Raw genomic sequence first — 6,781 nt, forward strand, 5'->3', positions numbered from 1 at the left:
AACCTCCTTCTCTGGAGTCTATCTCAGTTTTCCCACAATGGGCTGTTTTCATGCTCCTGGCTGCATAGACATGGCTCTGGAGGTCTGGATCATGGACTAACCCTGGAGAAGATAAGTAGTTCTTGTGAGTAGGGGATCTGACCTGTGCCCTCTCTGCCATGCCCCAAATCACAGAATCTGAAGGCTGGAGACTGCAAAAGCAAAAAATGTGGAGCTGGAAGAAGCAGGAAAATGGAGCTAGCGTAGGGACAAGAGGTTCTCACTTGGAGAGAGGCATATGCCCACTGACTGTGCGGTGACTCCTCTGCACCTCCAGGATAACTCCAAGTGCCCTACCCAGCTATGGAGGAGAGTTAGCTCTTGTGGGGGCTTCCAGCTCCCTGCCACTGCTGGCCCTGCTGGCCCTGAGCTGGCAGAGCCAAATTAATTCCTGTGATAGCCAAGAGAGGCCCTGGCATTGGCAGATGGTGCTGGTATACAGGCAGAGTCTGGACCTGGCCCAGCAATCTGGAGAGGGCCTAACAAGCCAGCAGAGGCCTCCCCTGTCAGCAGCCTCCCAAGTCCCCAGCCCCCTAGGGGTCCCCCCAGCTCCTCAGACCTCCAGGAGCTCCCAAGAGCTCCCCATCCACTAGGACCCCACCCCAGTCTCCTAGAAGCACCCCAGAAGTCCCCAGGAGCCCCTCCTCCCCCTAGTGATCCCCCAGCTCCCCAGCATTGCCCCGGGACCACCCATCCCCCAGATTCCGAGTAGTCCCCCAGCAATCCAGACCCCCAGGAGCCCTCAGGAGCCCGCCACTCCCAGGCCGGGGGCGCAGCATCCCCACTGTCGCCGTGACAACCCAGGATGCGGGGCGGCCGGCGCGCGCCGGGAGGCCACCAGGGGGAGCTGCGTGACGGGACGGCGGGGGAGGGCGGGTGTCGCGGGAGGAGGGCGGGGGGGGGGCATGGGGAGTATGCGGGGGGGCGTGGAGGGGTGCATGGGGACCGTGGGGAGCGGGCATGGGGAGTACGCATGGGGATGCGTAGGGCGGAGACGGGGAGGTGCCTGGGGAACAGAGAGAGAGGGCATGGGGGGGTGCGTGGGGGTAGGCAGGGCGGGTCCGGGGGTGGGTGTGTGCATGGGAGGCATGTGGGAGCGCACGGGGAGGCTGTACGGGGGTGTGCATGGGGGGGCCTGTGGATGTCCGGGAAATTTGCCTGGGGGTGTGTATGGGAGGGCATGGTGGGGAGCATAAAGGGGTGGGCATGGGGGAATGTGCATGGGGCTGCATGAGTGGGGCGGGGGTGCACAGGCACTCGTGGGGCTTCACAGGGATATGCAGGTGGCTGTGCATGGAGGGCTGGACTTGTGTGCATGGGGGTGTATGCGTATGGCGGCATGTGGTATTGTACTTGGGAGAAAGTGCATGGGAGTGTGCATGGGAGGATGTATGAGCCCCCCCGATTCCCTCCCAAACTCTTGGCCCCACGCTCAGTCTGAACCCAGCTCTGGGAGGCTGGTGTGAGCCAGGGGTGCACAAGGGTGTCCATGGGGGTGCCACATGTAGCTGTGGAGTCTGGGGGCGTAGCTATACATGTTCATCTGTAGCCCAGATCCCTGGCGCTGGGCAGTTTAAACTGCAAAACTCACAGGATATTCCCAAGGGAAAAAAAGGAAGTTTATAATATTTGGGTTAAAAAAAAAAAAAAGAAGAAGAATCACAAACCTCTGTAACATTAATGGCTTCATTTTAATTTTTTTCAAATGGGAAGAGCACAGTTCTCCCTTCAATTGCCCAAGTTGAAAACAGACGGACAGATTAATTCAATCAAACTTGAAAAAAAAAACCCCTCTGGACTGAGACCAAAAATAGAATGTTTTTGAAAAGAAAAAAAAAGCTTTTCTAAAAAGTTTGGAGAAATGCAGATAGGCCTATAAGTGGGAGGTTGAGAAACCTGGATACCAGCTCATCCAAGGGAAGGCTCAGACAGCAGCACCCAAACCCTCTGACAAACGCCTTCTTGTGGCTGCAGTCCCTCTGCCTGCTCGTTGCTGGGCGCCAAGCCGGGGGCTGCCCTGCCTGTGGAGCTGTGTCCCGGCCAGGGCTCCCGCCTGCCCAGCCCTGATCTCTCTCCCTGAAGGCCTCTGACGCTCCTTCCAGGAGCTCTGCTGCTCCCTCCAGGGAGCTGCCAGCAACTGTCCTCCTCTGTCCCCACTCCAGCTCCCAGTGACAGATGTCACCCATGCAGCCACAGAGTCACACCCACCCTGACCTACCCGGGAGGGTCCAGCTCACCCCTGCCTGCCGTGGGGGCTCTGCTGACCCACTCCAGTCCACCGCTACCGGCTCCTGGCTCTGCCCAGTTCCCAGGACAGCTCTGGCGTGTGTGATGGCTGCTTCTGGCAGGAGGGAGCTGGGTGATGGGGAGGGGTGTCCACGCCAGCCTTGCTGCAGCATCTCCAAGCACCCAGGCAAGAGGATGTGCTGGGACCCAGGGCACCTAAAACAGGGTGCGGACAGTGGGCATGAGCCCTCAACAGGCAGGAGATGGGGTGCACAAAGACCCCCAGGCGTGCTGTTTGGAGCTGCTGCCCATGTATGCAAGGGCTCTGTGCCCCTCCAGCCTTCCCTTCCTTGACCCTCTCTGGTGTCTGGCCACTGCTCTGTCCACGCAGCAGGGTGTGGGGAAGGAATTGAAGCCCCACTGTGGGTACCATCCTGCAGGAATGTCTGGGCTAGGGCACCCACACCGCCTCCCCCATGTCACTGGGACTGGCTGTGCAGGGGGACTCCCTATGGCAGCCTCCGAGCTGTTTGGGGTGCTGGTGTGACCAGGATGGGGGGTCCCAGCCCTTGCACTGCCTCTGGCAAGGAGAGTGCATCCCCAGAGGGCCAAGCCACCAGCTGGTGCAGTGGGAAGGTGGCTGGATGAGGACTGGCCAAGCGCATCTGTGTGGCGCTGCCACGAGCACCTCTCCCCCATAGGGAGGGCTGCACAGCCCGGGGATAGGTGGAGGGTGCTGGTCCCCATGCGGGTGAGCAGGTCATGCGGTTGCCTCAGTGGCCCCTTCTCCCGCAGCTGTCCCCTCTGGGGTAGGCATAGTCAGAGCTCCCTCCCCAGAGATGGAGGATGGCTGCTGCCTTCATTACAGGGTGAGTAACAAGGTTGTGGGGGTGGAGGGGATTTGGATAAGGTGAAGTGTTGGTAGGTAAAAACAGGACCCAGGAGTGGGGGGGGGTCTCTGCGGTGCTCCTCTGCTGGGGTGAGATGAGGCGTGCCTTGGGGGGGCCCCAGCCCCAACATTCCTGCAGGATGGTACCCACAGTGGGGCTTCAATTCCTTCCCCACACCCTGCTGCCACTGTGGCACCCCATGCCGGGTGCTGAGAGGAGGATAAGGATGGGAGTTCTTCCTCACTGCAAGGATGCTCCTGGGGATGGCTGGAGGCGGCTGGATCCTGCCTCTCCACCCTGACACGAGGGGCACCGTGGCCGAGTGCCAGTGCTGGGCTGGCGTGCACCCACTGCCCTGGGCCCTGCCAGCGCCCCAGCCCTGGGCACCCAGGAGGACTAGCCGGGCTGGCTGGGTGGCCGTGTGGTTGGCTCCTGAGTCACTGTGAGTAGACTCGGGCAGGTCACAGGGTGTGAGCCAGCAGGAGGGCAGCAATGCTGGGGGCTCCGGTGCTGCTGGGCTGGGGCAGCTTGGCACAGTGACTAACGCTGCCGCAAAAGGCAGGGTCGCCATGACCCCACGCCCAGGCCTGACTCACGCGGCTGTCGCTCCAGTCCCATGGGTGCTGCCAGGCAGGGGAGCAAGGAAAGATGTGCTGCAGGACGGCGAAGGCTGGGTGAGTGGCTGGCTGCATGGGCTCCCAGCAAACCTCTCCCTCCTCCTCCTTACTGGCTTTCATGCCCTGCTTCAGACTGCAAGCCACACAGCTCCCAGCACCTTTCCCCTCTGGCCTCCAGGTCCCAGTGGCATCAGACTGAGTGCCTATCCTAGTGCTTCTCCATCTCTGTCCATCCTCCTGTTCCACAATGTTTTGGGGTTCCCCCGTGCTTCCCCCTGCACCACTGCTCTGTGTTAGCAGAGCTGCCCCATCCTGCACCAAGCAGCTGGACCTGGTGGTCCTGGGGCCATCAGGCCCTCCAAGGCTCTGGCATGGCCAGGACTGTGCTTGGCTGGAGCAGGCTGGTCTCTCCCTGTGCTGTCCCCTGGTCCCATCCATGGGCCTGCAGCCAGTGTGTGAGATCAAGTGAGAGCAGCATGATAAAGCACAGAGACCTTTGCCCCTGCCCTTCCCTGCCATGGGTCCCTAAGGGGTCATCCTTGGACATCCCAAAGCCCCAGAGTGATGAGCTGCGGCTCCAAGGAGGTGCCAGGGACCCTCAGTCTAGCGCCTATGAAAACCACTGCATGATTGTCCAGGGCACAGGGCTTGGAGGTTGCTTGTCCCAAGGCAGAAGGGTCTAAAGGAGGGCACCTGCCAGGAGGGAAGGAGGCAACAAAGCCAGACAGCCATGGGCTGTGTGGAGAGGTGCTGGAAAGGGGTCCTGGGGGAGATGACAACAGAAAAGCCAGCCCCATTCTCCTGGGGGTGTGCAGCCTGCGGTGTTGGGTGCTGGAAGGACCTGCTCCTGCATGAGGGAAGTGGAAAGGAGCAGGGAAAGTGCAGGCAGCCTGGGGGCTGGGCAGGAGGATGTGGGGTTGTAGAGATGAAAGGTTGGCAAGATGGAGGGAAGGGCCAGAGGGCTGGTAGGAGGGATGGAGGGACAGAGGGATAGAAGGATGGAGGAAAGGGACAATGGTGAGGAAGAGGAATGGATGCTTCCCTGGTCACCTGCACAAAGCACATGCTGGGGTACCCCATGAGCTGCTGAAGGACAAGAACTGCCTGGGTGCTTTGGCCTGGCCAGGGGAGCTCCAAGACATCTCCCCATGGTGCCCTGTGCTGGGTCGTCCCCCCCACACCTTTCCTGCCCTGGCTCTGGGGAGCAACACTCTTCGTCCCAGCTCCGAGTGCTTCCTACACCCCTGACTGGCCTCTGCAGTGTGGGACTGCTGAGGGGTGCTGGAGATGGGAGAGAAGCTGGGAGGTGGCAGGTCCCACAGCCCCATGGCCATGTGTCCCCAACCAGGGGGCTGCAGCAGTGACAAGGACAGATGAGGTGCTCACAGAAAGCCCAGCTTTTGCACTGAGCATTGATGATCTCATCAGGACCAGAGTATCCTCCACCAGTCTCACATGCCTGCCTGCACTCATTCCTGCTTGGAGGGGCCAGATCCTGTCCTGTAGGCCCCCCCGGTTCCCTGGGCCACAATAGATGCTTAATCTTGTGCTTAAGGGATTTGCTGGTGTGACACAGAAGACTGGAGCAAAGGGCTCACCTGGCTCTTCTTCAGCCCCGGGACATTGCTGGGACATGAGGAAACAGGTCCTCCCCTGCCTACCCCTGCTGTGAGTGCTGAGACGGTGGGATGCAGCAGCCGGCCTCTTCCCCACGTCAGCAGGAGTGTGCGAGTGAGACACCCGCTCTTGGAAGTGATTATGTCATTAAGGGCTGGAGGAGGATGAAAGAGTTTCCCCTCTGATTTGCCTTGGCATTTATTTGTGCGCAAGATCCTAATGAACACACAAACATCTGCGCTCCCAGAGCCCTGGTGCCAGGGTCCCCAGAGACATGGGAGTTGCCTTCCAGTGGGAAGGAGCCCCACTCTTACCGGGGGACCCCAAAAGGAGCCCCAAGGACACCCTCCAGTGAGTCCAGGTCAAGAGCAGTACATGCCTGGGTGTAATCCCTGGGGTGCCTGAGAAAGGAGGGGTTGTGGTGACCTGCTGGGGACATCCAAGCCGGGGAGCTGCTTGGGCGTGGGGGCTGCTCCCCTGCCTCAGAGTGCCACTGCTCCACGTCCCCTGGTGTGCTCTGCCCAGCCCAGACACCGCACCTCCCATCAGTCAAAGTCTGCAACAACGGGACAAGTATCCTATGGTGGCAGTGTGGCTGGGGTGCATCCTGACATCACTACCAAACTCCTGTGGGACACCTCATGTCACCCACTGGGTGCTGGGGGGGATTCAGGAGGGCAGCAGCTATGGGAGCAGCAATGCTGAGGGGATGCTGTGCAAGGAACGGCGCTGCACCCTCAGACACAGTAGGGTCTGCAACCCCACTCTTGCCAAGCTGTGTGGGCAGAGAAGTTGCAGGGTAAATGCCAGCCCCATGCCAGTTCTCCCACCTCCCCACAGCTCGGGAGCAGAGTCGGGGGCAGGAGAGCAGCCAGCACCCCCAGGACTGCAAAGGGGACCTCAGCGGGGATGCCACCCCCCTGCACCCAGAGTCCCCAGTGGGCACAGCACAGCCTTCGGGCCCAACCCCAGATTGTAACTCATTTCCCAAAGGAAATGCATTTTCCTCCCCAGTACAAACAGGAACCGACACGCAATCGGTGCTTGGCAGCCCCCGCCAGTGTTGCTCTGCCAGCGTGGAGACGTGCGGTGCCCGCCCGGGGGGAGAGTGCTTCGCCAGCTGCTGCCTGGATGTTCACAGTGCGAACACCAGCTTGGCGTGGGCTGTGGTGTCTGGGGACACAGGGAGCTGTGTGGGCACTGCCTGCCACCTCCCCCCCCACCAGTGTCTAAGAGGAGCCCCTCTAGCCCCAGGGTGGGGACCCAAACTCAGGGGACAGTGTCCCCATGGCAAGGGGCTGCACTGGGGCAGATGGTGTTTGCCGAGTTACCCCGGCTTTTCAAGGGCCACCTTTCTGTCCCCAAGGGAGCAGCAGCAGGACACAGAAACAG

This window comes from Phalacrocorax aristotelis, chromosome 5, assembly GCF_949628215.1.
Source record: "Phalacrocorax aristotelis chromosome 5, bGulAri2.1, whole genome shotgun sequence".
In the NCBI taxonomy this organism is placed as follows: Eukaryota; Metazoa; Chordata; class Aves; order Suliformes; family Phalacrocoracidae; genus Phalacrocorax; species Phalacrocorax aristotelis.